This window comes from Vollenhovia emeryi, unplaced genomic scaffold (genome assembly GCF_000949405.1).
Source record: "Vollenhovia emeryi isolate VEMERY1.0 unplaced genomic scaffold, V.emery_V1.0 DF939269.1, whole genome shotgun sequence".
Classification (NCBI taxonomy): domain Eukaryota; kingdom Metazoa; phylum Arthropoda; class Insecta; order Hymenoptera; family Formicidae; genus Vollenhovia; species Vollenhovia emeryi.
Genome location: NW_011967097.1, coordinates 6918 through 21002, shown reverse-complemented (window position 1 = coordinate 21002; position 14085 = coordinate 6918). Strand labels below are relative to the sequence as shown.

At 39.0% G+C, this 14085-nt stretch overlaps 1 protein-coding gene across 1 annotated transcript in view; it reads right to left on the bottom strand.

Annotated features, from left to right (window-relative positions):
• Positions 1–13775, bottom strand: part of LOC105559459 (neurocalcin homolog) — a 243737-nt gene extending 229962 nt beyond the window's left edge. The window contains exon 1 of the mRNA XM_012007748.1: positions 13392–13775. The gene's annotated coding sequence lies outside the window, so the exon portion shown is untranslated. The remainder of the gene's footprint in view (positions 1–13391) is intronic.
• Between the last annotated feature and the right edge of the window lie 310 nt (positions 13776–14085).

The following is a 14085-nucleotide window of genomic DNA, read 5'->3' as shown; positions in this document are numbered from 1 at the left end:
CTCGGAGATCTCGATCCAAGATCTAGCACAAGAATTATGTTTACGTTCACTGATCGTGCACACTTACACTGACAGCTTTGTTTACGTGCACTCGGCGGTAAATCGAGCTTTCGGAAGTCGTCGGTAATAACATCGGTAATGTTACGCGTCGGTAACATCGGTAATAATGTCAGTCACGTCAGCGCAGCGCCAATGCCACCTTGCGACAGAAAAGTGAAAAGGACGTTTCCCCCTCCACTGGCCTGTTGACCAAGACGACGAAGACGGTTCTTAATCCTACCTACGTAATCTGCCCAACATGCGGACTTTGCATTGCAATATCTCCACTCATGGGGCACGTAGGAGAAAAGTAAAAACACTTTTATTATGCAAATCGTACCCAAGCTATCGATTAAGCGCAGTCTCAAGTTTGTCGGATTAGCCGTTGTTGAGATCCGAAAATCTGAGGGCCCGTCAACTCGTGTACTCGCGTAAACTTACACGGCGGTGTCGCGCGCGTGGTTAGGCTTGTCGCTTATACTTAGTCGCTTATACTTGGCGCGAGACACTACCGTGTCTCGTGATACCCCGGGGGATATAAAAGTCGACGGTAGCTCTCGCGACTATAATTGAAGATTTTCTATGCTCGGGAAACGCGGCACGGATTCAACGGGCCGTCAAATCTAACGGGTAATAGTTTTCTTCATACTTTTATCACTTCTTTTTTTAATTGCGCTCCTCGAGAGACGCCGCTGATATAAAAAGTTAATATTTTATTAGCGCGCCGCGTTCCCTCGACTCTTCACTCTTGATAAGATTAGTTACCTAACGCAAGGGTTGAAATTAATTTCGCCAAAAAGTTTTTGCCGGGAGACCCCAGCAATTTCATAAAAGACACTTCAGTTGCTTGAAAGTTTTCGTTTCACTCGCCTTTTCTTCTCTGTATTACTAGATATTTGTGAATAATGCGTCCTCTTATTTACTGTTTCAATACCCAAGCATCATTGAAATGGAGCATTATCGCAAAAGCTCGGTTACTTAACTGACAATTAGAACTGTTTCCGTACAACAGAATTTAAACATCGTTCTCGAACGAGTTTTGATTTCCAAATAGTTCGAAAATCAATTCAAAGTTTCGATACTTGTCGAAATACCGGTATCGAATTGCAGTTAGAATTCAGTTATTTTACAAGTTAATTGACGTCTGACATAAATTCTGCAAATATAAACTCAGTTGGCGTAAACATACGAGACCGATCTGTATGTTAATCCTAAAGGAATAAAGAAGCCAACGATTGGCGTAAGATACATTTGAATAGATACGATTAAGACTTTAGTTGATCCAACTGGCAATATAATTGATAAAGTGTTACATTAGTTGCGACGTTTCGACCAAGAATCCGGTCCTTATCAAGCAATCAAACTGCAAACCAACATGTCACAGCTTTTTTACAAAAGAAAAATAATTTACATAAACGAGTGTTAAATTTACAAGTAACATATTAAAGAGTACGTATGTGAGTATTACCTTATGTATAAATGTTCATAGAGTATATAATGTAGCAGATGTATGAGTCTTTGATTGCTTGATAAGGACCGGATTCTTGGTCGAAACGTCGCAACTAATGTAACACTTTATCAATTATATTGCCAGTTGGATCAACTAAAGTCTTAATCGTATTTATTCATCACTGGTGACTTGAAATATACCCCTCTACATTTGAATAGATTGTCCGGTGTTCCGCAATTAAAAATTAAATTCAAACAAAATTACATTATTACAATAAAGTTGGATTTCAATTTCCGTGTGTGTGTGTGTGTGTCAGGTAAACGTAGGTGTCTAAAGCAAATTTACAAACGCGTGCGTGCGAAGAATTATCTGGTTCTTGAAGAGATTAGGTATATCAAAGATCGCTTAATAAGCGCAGCCACGAACAGATAAAAATAGATAGGGAAGGAAGTGCCGCGATGATATCAATGTACTCACGAGAACATTTCAAGTGGGGGATAATTTGCGTGCTACACGAAAGTTTATATCACTCGATTATTTGAATTACGATCGCGCTGGCGAATGCTTCGATGCCAAAACCGGTGTGCGATTATATCGAAGAACGTAAACCGTTCGGCGAAATCATATTTCATTCTGCATTTGGCAGTGAGACGTGGATAAACCCGCCGCTTTTGGCAATCCCTCGGCCATAAAGGTCACGTCAAAAAAGAAGGATTGTGATCGCCGAGCGCGTGACGTGGCCGCGTAGAAAGATTTTAATTTTAATATACAAAACATTTCAGCGCAACAGATTACAATCGAACTTTGTTAAACTATGGCTACGGAGTACATAAAGTTACACGCCTGATATACGCGGATACAATAGAATACATTAGAGGATGATATAATGCGGCAATAATTCGCCAGTGAATAGCAGACACGTCAGAACCACGTCTCGTTGGAACAGAGTTTACTAAAGCGTGCCAGTACAGTTTTATAGACAGAAACGTTCTAGGTGAAACATTTTTTTTCAACGCTTTCGCAACATGTTTCTTATTGTACTAGAATTTCTCCGGTGCATTCGTGAAGATACGTTTGATTTGAAAAAATATCAGACACCAGTTCTCAAATAATAAGAATTCTTCAATGTCGCCAGCGATAATTAACAACGTCAGTGTTTTTTTCTTGACCATACCTGGCATTTTTAATAATACAGAAAATTTATTGCAAAAATACTGGACCTCCCTGCGCTCTAGGCGGGCGTCTCACCAATTCGACCATCGAGGCATACGATAATGTAAAGAGTTATTTAACGCCAGTAATTGAATAACCAATGTAGAAAATTGCTTGACGACCATTGGCTGGCAAATTCTAATTAAAAAAATTCATTGCGAAAAGTATTACCAAAGGCGAGACGTCCACCTAGAGTGTAGGGATGTCCACGTTCAAACCCTGGCTGAGGAAATATTTTTCGCAATGAATTTCTTTAATTAGAATTTGCCAGCCGATGGTCGTCAAGCAATTTTCTACATTGCATATGATACTATTTGTCGCAATAACAGTATAAAGATGTTGTCTACGCGTCTACTTCGACTTTTATGAACTGCGCGCCAATAAGGGTTGTCGGCCGTTCGCAGAACTGTCGAATACGCGATTTTTAAGTTTTCTCTCCCGCCTACCCCCTATTTTCAAACACGAGAACTTCTACCGAGAGGTAAACTGCCGACCAAAATCATGTACCTACACCAGTGCCTACTAATGCCCAGTGGGCATTGCTTTATCTTATTATCTTATTTATCTTGTCTTGCAGTGCTTCCTCATAGAGGAAGCTTTGTTTTCGTGAAAAAAGCCTGAGTCTCATTTTTCTTTGCCAATGGGTTAAAAAGATTCCAAAACGTCGGAAAATCACGTTTAGATCAAACTGTATGTGTGTACGCTGAAACTGTTGTGGACACTATAACTTACGTAAATGTTGAGATATCGGTTTGAAGCTTTTTCTATAAACCTAGAAAAGGCCTGTGTCCATGACGCTAGTACTTGGTCCAAGTTCTAATTCCGCGAAATATGTAGCCAATCAATGTAGCTGTCCCACAAAAGCTGTAAGTTGATTGGCTACGCAATTCTCAAAACTAGAACTTGGACCAAGTACTAGCGTCATGGACACAGGCCTTAATTCGCCTGAATAGATACAGAGTTTCTAAATTTCTAAACAGTTGCTATTCTTTTCATCGGTGTTTTATTATTAACTCGATTATTTTTTCCAATAAAATCTTTAGTTTGATTTTTAAGAAATATAACATTTTTTAATCAAAAACTAATGCTAAAGCAACTAGTTTGTATAAATATCCGTTGTTATATTTGGCGCAATTTGTTGATATCATTACTTTTGTAGAGAAGATAGTTTTGTAGAGAAGATATTTTTGTAAAGAATATACTTTTGCAAAAAAGATAGAATAACAAAATATATTCGGTTGAATTGGAGCTTATACTTGGTGCTTTTTTAACCATTTTTTAAAAAGGTAAGTTTTTTACGTGTCATGTACCTACACCAGTGCCTACTAATGCCCAGTGGGCATTGCTTTATCTTATTATCTTATTTATCTTGTCTCAGTGCTTCCTCATAGAGAAACTTTGTTTTCGTGAAAAAAGCCTGAGTCTCATTTTTTTTTGCCAATGGGTTAGAAAGATTCCAAAACGTCGGAAAATCACGTTTAGATCAAACTGTATGTGTGTACGCTGAAATTGTTGTGGACACTATAACTTTCGTAAATTTTGAGATATCGGTTTGAAGCTTTTTCTAGGTTTACTATCATTAAAGGAAGGTTGGTATTGATTTTGGTGCTAATTGATGCAAGGGTTCCATTTATCCATTTATATATTTATGGATATTAATGTCGTCATCCCTGAATAACTTTTCAAACATTCACGTTTGGAAAAAAATTAAAGACCAAAGTTGTACGGTTTTAAGTTTGACTTTTGTATCTTATTTTACCTTATTGCCTCTTGTCTTATCTTTATAATGCCCCAGCAGGGCCTAATGTCCAAACTGATGTCCAAAAAAAATGTCTAGTGGTGCCCAGTAATGCCGCGGTAATGCCGCAAATCTGTACGCCACAATGCCCGCGGCGGTTTACCCCTCGACTTCTACGCTTAGGAAAATTAAACCGGGTAATATAAAACGCTCAAGGCGTATCAAAGTCTTCCTAACGACGCCGTGATTTATTGCTCCGCCGGGTGAGCATAACACGGCATATTGGTCAATTTGGAGTGCAGAAATGAAACATCTGTATTTCACGATAATATCGCGTAGTAAATTTGAAGATACGAAAGACGAGCGTAATCTATTGCGGCGCGCTACGTTCTCGTGCACATCGCACGTATACGTGAAGAAATACAAGGAGGAATGGAGAATTATAGTTGAGGCACTCGAAGATACTTCGAGGGGGAACGCGCCGGGCGGTGTATCTTAATAAATTGCGGCCCAAGAAATATGAGCAACATTCCCGGTGGTACTCCCTATTCACATTCCCAACTGCACCAAGAGATATACTACGTTAACACGATAACAATGCCACGGCCATGAAAGTGTAGAGAAGAACGAACAACTGTTTGCTCGAGATTAGGTGCGAAGATCCATTATGGTGTAAATTTCATACCTGACCTAATTAAAAATTGTTGTCACGCGATCGTTCCGCGAGATTATAGTGAGGGAAAAATTGCTTTCAGGGGAGACAGAACTTGATAACAAATTCAGCTAACAATAAGACTTAAGTTTGTAGGTAATACTTTAATTTATCTCCGCGGACACGCATATTTTTATTATATGTTAAACGATATTTGATAGTTTGAGTGGCGCATCGAAATTACTCCAAAGATACAATCGACTCCATTAAATGCAACAATATAATCAGTTTCTGCAACAAGAATAAATTAAACACTGGATACTTAACTTCTGTATGATAAAAAAACTATTTACGTTTTTACTCGAGTACTAATCATCGTTTTCTATTCAGTGTATCGATCGATGTAGCGATTATTAAAAATAAATGACTGGAGGAAATCTTATAAGTCGCCAGAAGTAATTAAAACTTGCCAGACATGGTTAAGTAATCTTCTGAAGTATTACAAATAAAGTTTCAATCATTTGCAGAGAACGTAAGACTGTAAGTCTAATCGGATATTGTTATCATTCTTAAAGCGCAACGCGACAAATTGCATAGAAAATGAAGATAAATGAAAAACAGAAGCTGTCGAGTGCAAAGATCGTATTGTTAACTTCGAAGCGTCTGAGCTGATAAATAAGACGAGAAAATAGCATATACACTTATTGTAAAGTGTGCAAATATTGAGAATTGAGAATTTATACTTTTCATGAATCAACGGCATGTTGAAGTTCGCGTGTCTCTAGTACATTTACACTACGAAATTGTCCTCGGAGTGGTATCGGTAAACTTTCGTACAATTTAATATCGCGTGCAATAACGCTTTTGTGTGTGTGGGGAGAGTGGGTGGATGGATGGATGGGCATGTGTGTGTAAGCCGCTAACTTACTATCTCGTAAGTGTGAGGGCGAGAAAATGTTTAAAACTTAACTTTTCTCTTTCTTAGTTGTTTCAGCGGAATAATAAATAACTTTCGTTTCACATATAATATACATGACAGTGAATTAATGTAAAACTTGCACACGGCCAGCTGTCCATGTACAAATGACTTGAATAACAAGAGAATTATTCCGTCGAACATAACACGTATACATAAAAGGAAAAGTAAAGCTGAAGTGGACTACGAAGATATTCTTTTTCTCTTGCGATAGAATGTCGGGAGTAATGCAAGATGAATCGAGAAAGATGTATCGTCGATATCATATTCTAGTAATAATTTAATACAATTTGAAAATAGTACGCTGCGGCTTTCAATGTGTATACCTGGTACGTTGGAGCGAAAAATAGATCACCTGTGTCAAATATAATCCGTTTTTAACTGATCGACAGCAAGCGCGAAATACAGAATACAATTATAGGAATGCAATAAAAAGTTGTAAGAAATTCGAGCTCGTTCCTTCAGCATTCATCGAAGTTCGCGCACAGTAGTCGCTCGTAATGCGACAGTTCACGAGATTATACATTTCAAACTTGATTACATCCCCCTTTTTTTCACTAGCTCTCGTTGAAATTAAATTTCGCCCACGTTGTTTCTCCTCAATACGACAATTTCCTGGGCGAATAACCGAGTCGTTTCTTGCCACGTTTCTGCATTAGTTTTTAATAAAATGTACGACGTAGAATTCGACATAAAATGAACGTTTTATTATACGCATTATAAAGCATACTTGAATAATGCTAGCAAACCGGGTTTAAAAAATACTTCATACTTATTCGTCAATTTGTAAATATGCAATCGCGTGTTAAAATGTTTTTCACAATACTGGTGTTGTACGCGTGTTGCGGAAAATCTTTAAAATAATGGGATACATTTCATGGTTATTTAATGAAAGTTAATTAAATGATAACGAACTAAAACATAATTAGCATAATGCAGAATACCTTACTACACGTTAAATTTCAATAACTTTGACATGCTTAGAGTCTTTGTAATCCGGAATATCCAAGAAAATTATGGTTTACGCGCAATTAAAAAAAGTTCCTAAATTATATTCTCAACAAGTGATTCAAAGTAAGACTTTCCCCTCTCCTTATCGAAATTAAGTTTAAGTAAAAATTAACTGAAAGGTATATAATTTATTAATTTTACTAAGTGCAAAGTTTAGCTTGCAAGAAACCTTATCGGCTCCATTATTCGTAATGCAAATTTGTGGACGACAAAAATCGCTCGGAGAAATATTATGTATGGATATAGAAAAATTCAATTTGAAAGCAATATTGTAAAATAAATAATTAAAACAAATTGATACGAATTCCGCGTAAAAACTTTTAACTTCACCAAGTAATCGCTTCCTTAGGCACCAAATGTACGCGGTCTAATTTTACTTCAGCATCTTTGCACAATGTGCAACCAATTATACAGAGCCTTGCCGACGAGCAAACAAAGATAAAGTGGGGAAAAAAAATTGTGAGCTCATTGTTGCGCAGTTTCGTGTTGTTGAATCCCCTACAAGAGAGTTCGATCCATCAAGACACACTTATAGTCACGTGATTGCAAATAAATAATTCATTTATGATAACGCAGTAAGCGCCTTATGAAATTTCTCAGATCACGAGACAAGTTATTTACAAGATCCTATGTTTTCGTAGTCTTTAGTCGTCGGATCTGTTATTTTGTTTACGGTTGGCAAGATTTATTAGTAAACCGGATTTAGTCAGCAGCTGTGCATATAGCCTCCGTAATACACGCGCGAGAAAATAACGTGCCAAAATTACACTCGACCCGTTCTTCTACCGGTTATTATATATAAGTAAAACATTGTTGCGATTTTAATTTAAGATAAAATTCAAGTTTATTAAGGTCTGGCAGACATCCTTATTATATTACATCGCTTATAAATTCATTACAATTTAAAGCAAAAATAGTATTTTTCAAAATGTTAAGGACAAAGTATCTAATAGGCAATTTGTTTAAAAAAAATTTTTTTTTTCTTTTCCATTCTCCTATTCCATATAAATATAGGTGCAATTTTGTATTAACAAAAAAACTAATCTGCCAAGAATACAAATTTATTTGACATAAAAAAGTTGCACCCACAATATGTTTAAAGAATCACGGTTGGGCGTAACAGAAAAATTTTGTTTTCAAATTAGTTTCATAGATCTCGTTGTATGACAAAACTCGAATGAAAACCTTAATCATCTAATTTATTATCTAACCAATCTAGATTTTGCAATCAAACAACAATCAATGATATCTTCTAGCCAATTTTTCAGAACAATTGATTCTTAGTTTGACTTATAGTTAGAAAGACAACTGCGCGACTTGTAATATATTTCAAATTGTCAGAAGCCCAAAAAATTTTGAGAATAACACTGCTTTTATGTCCGATTGTATTATTTATATAAATCATTATTTTGTGTATACAAATCATGTTGTCCAACAGGATTCGAAATTTAAGCGCAAATTATGCATTTATAGTTTTCATGTTAAATGCGATTACGAATTCCTTTGCAACGCGCTACAAACCCATCGCATCGATATACGAGCTTCGAACATGTCGCGTAACTTTATATCACTAACACACTTGAAATAAAAACTCCTAGATATCATGTTCAAGGATTGTGATAAAATGCGGTGGGATGAAGTACGGCGTAATCAAGCGCGTCATAAAATCATATCTGTTTTTATGTAAATACGTATCAAAAGTAACCGGAAGCGATTATAACTATCGTCGAGGTAAACAGAGCATTTCCGCCACGCGAAATGTAATTAATTGAATACTGGCAATTATCTGGCAAATTAAGTACCGAGATATTTCGAGTGTTTTCAAATCCATTTGAAGAAAGCTTCGTCCTGTATTCTGTAAAAATATTTTCGCTCCGTAGCTCTTCAGCTCTTTTTATTATCGAATTATTCTCTCGCTCTTCCATGCCGTATAGTTTATAGAGATACAGCGTTAAGGAGCAATTTTTTTTAGAATATAAGTAGCCTTCGTTCGAAAAGACATAATTTCTCTGCGAGATGTTAAAGAATAAAATTCAGGATTTCGGGAGCAGACAGAACTCGTCAGTCAAAGTAAAAACTATCTAATGAAACAGATCCCAAAATTAATCATCTGCAATGACCTAAATAGTTTTCGGTTTTAAAACAAACGATTTCACACGCTTGCACAAAATCGCGCGTTTATTTTGTACAAATTCTCTTATCAACGTTCACATGAAAGTATCGAAGTGAAAAGCGATTACCTCATAAAGACTTTATATACCACATCAGAATATTTCGAAAATGCGAAATATTTCTCGTACAGCGTTCGCTTTTTAATCATTTTAATATCTTTATAAATAATGTTAAAAAAATCAATACATGTAACAAACAACTTTTATTAATATCTGTAGCTTTTATCTCGGGCTGACCTTATTTCAGGTCGAAATGTTTGTCGTATCATTGTTTGTCTTTAATTAACTTACGATATATATCTAGTGTGTAAATCTAGCTTGGTTCCCACAAGCCCTCTTGTCTCTCCTTTCATATCCATAACTTTTATCCGCAACGTCAATTGTTCAACTTGGGTTAAATAAATATCTTTCAATCAATTTGATTTCATTACTCATTACTCAATTGCCTCATTGCCCTTTAAATTCTCAACTCTTTCCTGTATACGCAAATAATATGATAATATTCGTCATTTGCTATTGTGATATCAATGTACTTTAGTTAATATAATATTTCACATTCGATTGCAAATTACAAAAATTATTGCCACGGAAGGTACGTATCGGAAAAATCAAGTAAAATATATTTCCACATTTGTCACGTTCAATTCGCCTTTATGTAAAGGAATGTGATTGGCATGCAGCAATAATTATGAGACAAATGAAGGGAAATAAATTGAACAATTATAAAATATTCACGGTACAATTTCACGGTAATAAACTAATAAACTAATGACCGGCAAATTGCAACAATAAATTATGCTAATTTGAGAACTTGCATATCCTTACCGTGAAATAAAAATCGGCCAAAACTTTAATCAAGCTTCGCAGTTATATTTTTATATGTAAAAAAAAGAGTAGACTTTTTCTATTAACCATCCACTCTCTAAAAGTCAATCAGTGCATTATCACTGAAAACAGTTATAAGTGTAGCATTGAATTATTCAGTGCTAAACTTATAACTGCGAATCAGCGAATATTCATTATTTTCAATGATAATCCACTGAGTGACCTTTAGAGAGTGTCTTACAACGAAAGAGGACTCGATAGCAGCGTACCGGAAATTCTCGTACAAATAAGCTGCTTCAAACAGCGAGTCCGGACCTGATTAGTCGAATAGGATCGTGAAAGAAGTAGAGGAAGAGAGTCGAGCTAATAGAACGGACTGTGGAATCTTGGATCAGAGGAACGGAATTAAACTCGACGCGCAATACAATTCGGGATAATGCCCGGAATGGGGCAGAATCCAATGTGAATGTTGAATGAAGGTACGACGGCGACTCTTCGGAATGAGCCGCTCGTTACTCACGTCTTGCCGCGGCATCTTAACATAATTGTATGTCTGCGGTATCTCAACGGTGCCGAAGAAAAGGGAAGATTAACGACCGAGTGCGCAATCGCGAAATAAGATTCGACGTGATGTTCGACGTGATGTTCCGAGTAATATTAAAATTCAAAATGCCAGGCGGCATTCCTCGCGTTCCTAACGCGTTTGCCATCGCGGACGCAACTGAGACGTTTCGCTCGAGAGAGAGAAATTAAAGTATAATGTCCTACGAAGCAAAAAAAAAAGGTCAGGTTAATGACGATCCTCGAAAGTATCGACATTTTCACTTAGAAAAATCGAAAAGTTATCTCAATGCTCTCGCATATTAACATCTCTGGTATTTTCGTTGAAAAAGTCGATCTTAAATTCAACGAGGTATCGTTTAAAAGAACATTTTCATTGGACTCAATCTGTTTTGGCTCAATCCATGTTGCAAAATTTCCTTTAACATCCCGCTTAAACATCATCTCGGTCTTTCTCAAGGCTCCGATCGAGGGATAAACCGCTGACCAAAATCATGTACACCAATGCCTAGTAATGCCTATACAGTTGGAAAATTTGTTTTCTTGTTAAAAAAATACCGGTTAAAATTTTTGCGTTAAATGTTTAACACATTGCTCTTGTGTCAATCGACCACAAATGCGAAATTATTAAAATAACTGAAAAGAAATGTTAAAACAACACAATGTGTACTTACTTTTTAATCTGACACAATACATATGTTCTATATTATTGGTAACAAAATTTATCTGTTGAAATTTACAGAATAAAATGGTGATTTTATTCTATATAACATAAGCAAGAGCGATTTCGAACTGTCATTTGACTTATTACATCTGTGAAATGTAAAAATTACATTTTTTAAATTCTGTTCTTATACCTAATAGAACGACGCAGAGTGATTTTCAGGGTGAACGCCTGGATAAAGAAGATTCAATAATCTTAAAAAATTTGTCATTAAAAATATGTCAATTTCACACAAAATTTAGCTCAAATTAACTTGAGGTCTGCGTTTATTTTGCGTTAAAATATTAACGGAGTATTAGTGATTATTTAACATATTCACATTATGATACATTAACACGAAAATTTGTGTGGGCCGTTTGGGGCATGTGATATCTGTTAAATTTAACACAAATTTTTCAACTGTGTAGTGGGCATTACTTCATCTTATTTCACCTTGTTTCATCTGTTGACACGGGAAAAAAATGATGTATCAACAAGATATCAGTGTAATTGAAGTAAAATCGTCGAAACGACATCAGTATTCGTGAATGAGAAACATCAGGTAGTTGTCCTGACAATCTGGACATTTGGTTCAATGCTTAAAATTAAAATTCATAGCAAGTACAATTGGGCGAATTACTTATGTCTGTGGCAGCCCGTGACGTTTAATTTTAGCAACTGTCTTAAGTGAACGGCATTTCTTCCCATGTAGATTCTTTACAATTCCCCAGCAAGGCCAAATAACACCCACTCATGCCCAAAAATGCGAAGCAATGCCCGAAATCTGTACACCAAAGCGCTCTCGCGTCGCGCCGAGGAGTCGGCGCGAAGTGGAGCCAAAACGATTTTACATTGAATCGTTAATTAAATGTTACGCAACGCCAGCCCACGCGGAAATAACCACGACCCGCGAAATCCGCTTTCATCGTTAATTTTAATACCGCGAGTCCTCGGTTAACTGTACGTTTACAAGAAAACGTTCCGCTGCACGAAAATTACGGGGACGCAGATCGAGACGAGGGGTCGATCTCTGCGATCTCAGGCGAGGCGCGTCTTTTAAAACACCTGTCGCGAGGCGCTTCACGAATCACGGGTAAAGCCGATAAAAAAAAAAGGACGATCGTAGACTCACCGAGCGTCGCCGGGTCCGGGCGTCATGCTGCTCGCGGATATCCGCGCCGTGGTCTCGGCGATGCACACCGTCGTCGCACGGGGAGGCGGAAGACCCATCATCCGGTGGAGCACCAGGCGGTGAGAGATAGAGAGAAAGAGATAGCGGATTCTTGACGCCCAAACACGCACCCACGCACCCACGCACGCATGCATGAACGCGGTGACAGCCGACAACCGCGCGGGCACATGACAGGAGAGAGACACGTAGGGAAAAGCCGGAGCGGCGCGAGGGGAGGGGGACGGGGAAGAAAGGCGTGGGACAGACGTGAGCGACATTTCCAAAACAAATCCGTACACATTCACGCGCTCAACCAGTCGCGCACGGCACGCATGCAGACACAATGCAGAGAGGGAGAGAGAGAGAGAGAGAGAAAAAGATGCATACACACGCACGCACGCACCCACGGAGGAATACCTGACGGGACAGTCGCACACCTGGCGCGAAAATGATGCGTTCGCGACGCGGGGGGGGGGGGGGAGGCCCGAGGAGGAAAACGAGAGTGAGACGGAAAGGGACGGGCGAACGAGACGCGACTGACAGAGAAGGAGATATTCGCGCACATTCGTCGTAAAACGTACACAATGCGGATCCGGACGCGGCGCGGCGCGGCGCGGCGTGGCGAAGAACGGGAGATCGCGCGCGGTCCGGGGCCTCGTCGCGGTCCACGCGACGGCGGTGACGTCGGTGACGTCGGCACGATCCTCGCGGCCGCGTTGAGAGCGCGATAACGCGAAACCGCGCGCCCGCGACAGCGGACAGCGGGGGAAAAGGCGCGCGCGACCGTCCTCGCGACGGCGGACCGGAGCACCCGCGGCGGCCCGCGCGCCGGTCGTCCGGTCGCGAAACGCGGCCGGCGCGTTCGCGCGTCGCCCTACTAACCTATGCGTCGCACGTCGGCCGGTCGTCGCGGTTGCCTGCTCAGCGAGTTCAAAACATTTCCGCGACACTAACTTGTGCGGCTAACACGACGGCTGCCATATTGGAATCCCATTCCACGATTGCTACCGATCAGGCGCGTACGGGAGCGACGCCACGCGGGAGTTGGCGCGACCGCGCCGACATCTCGCGGAGGAGCGCGCAACGGCCGCGCGCCGCCGCCGGCTTCGGCGATGACCGACGGCGATTTCGGAGTTACCGACGGTAGTGGCAACTAACAGTTTAAATTTGTACCATTCAACGATAAATTTGGTAAATCAATTAATTGTCAAGGCACAGATTAATTTAATAGACAGATCGCCAAAGGCCCGGGTTAAGAGGATGCTAAAGTCGTCTGTTTTACCGACACATTCGAATATAGTTTTTGCGCTGCTGAATCTTTTTATTGGTTTTTACGCCTAAAATAATACCACGATAAGTTGCGGACCGCATAGCAGAACGTTTTTATACTTGAAACACTCGGGTCAGAAGTCTAATGAGAAAGATATTGGTATTTGAAATTTTCAATTTTTTAATCGTGAGCAATTTGAATTTGGCTTTATAAAATTACAAAATTCTTCCACGCGATTACAGTACGCGTAAAAACAAAGCGGGGGGTTCACGACTTTATATAAAAAACGAAGAGAAATTAAAAATA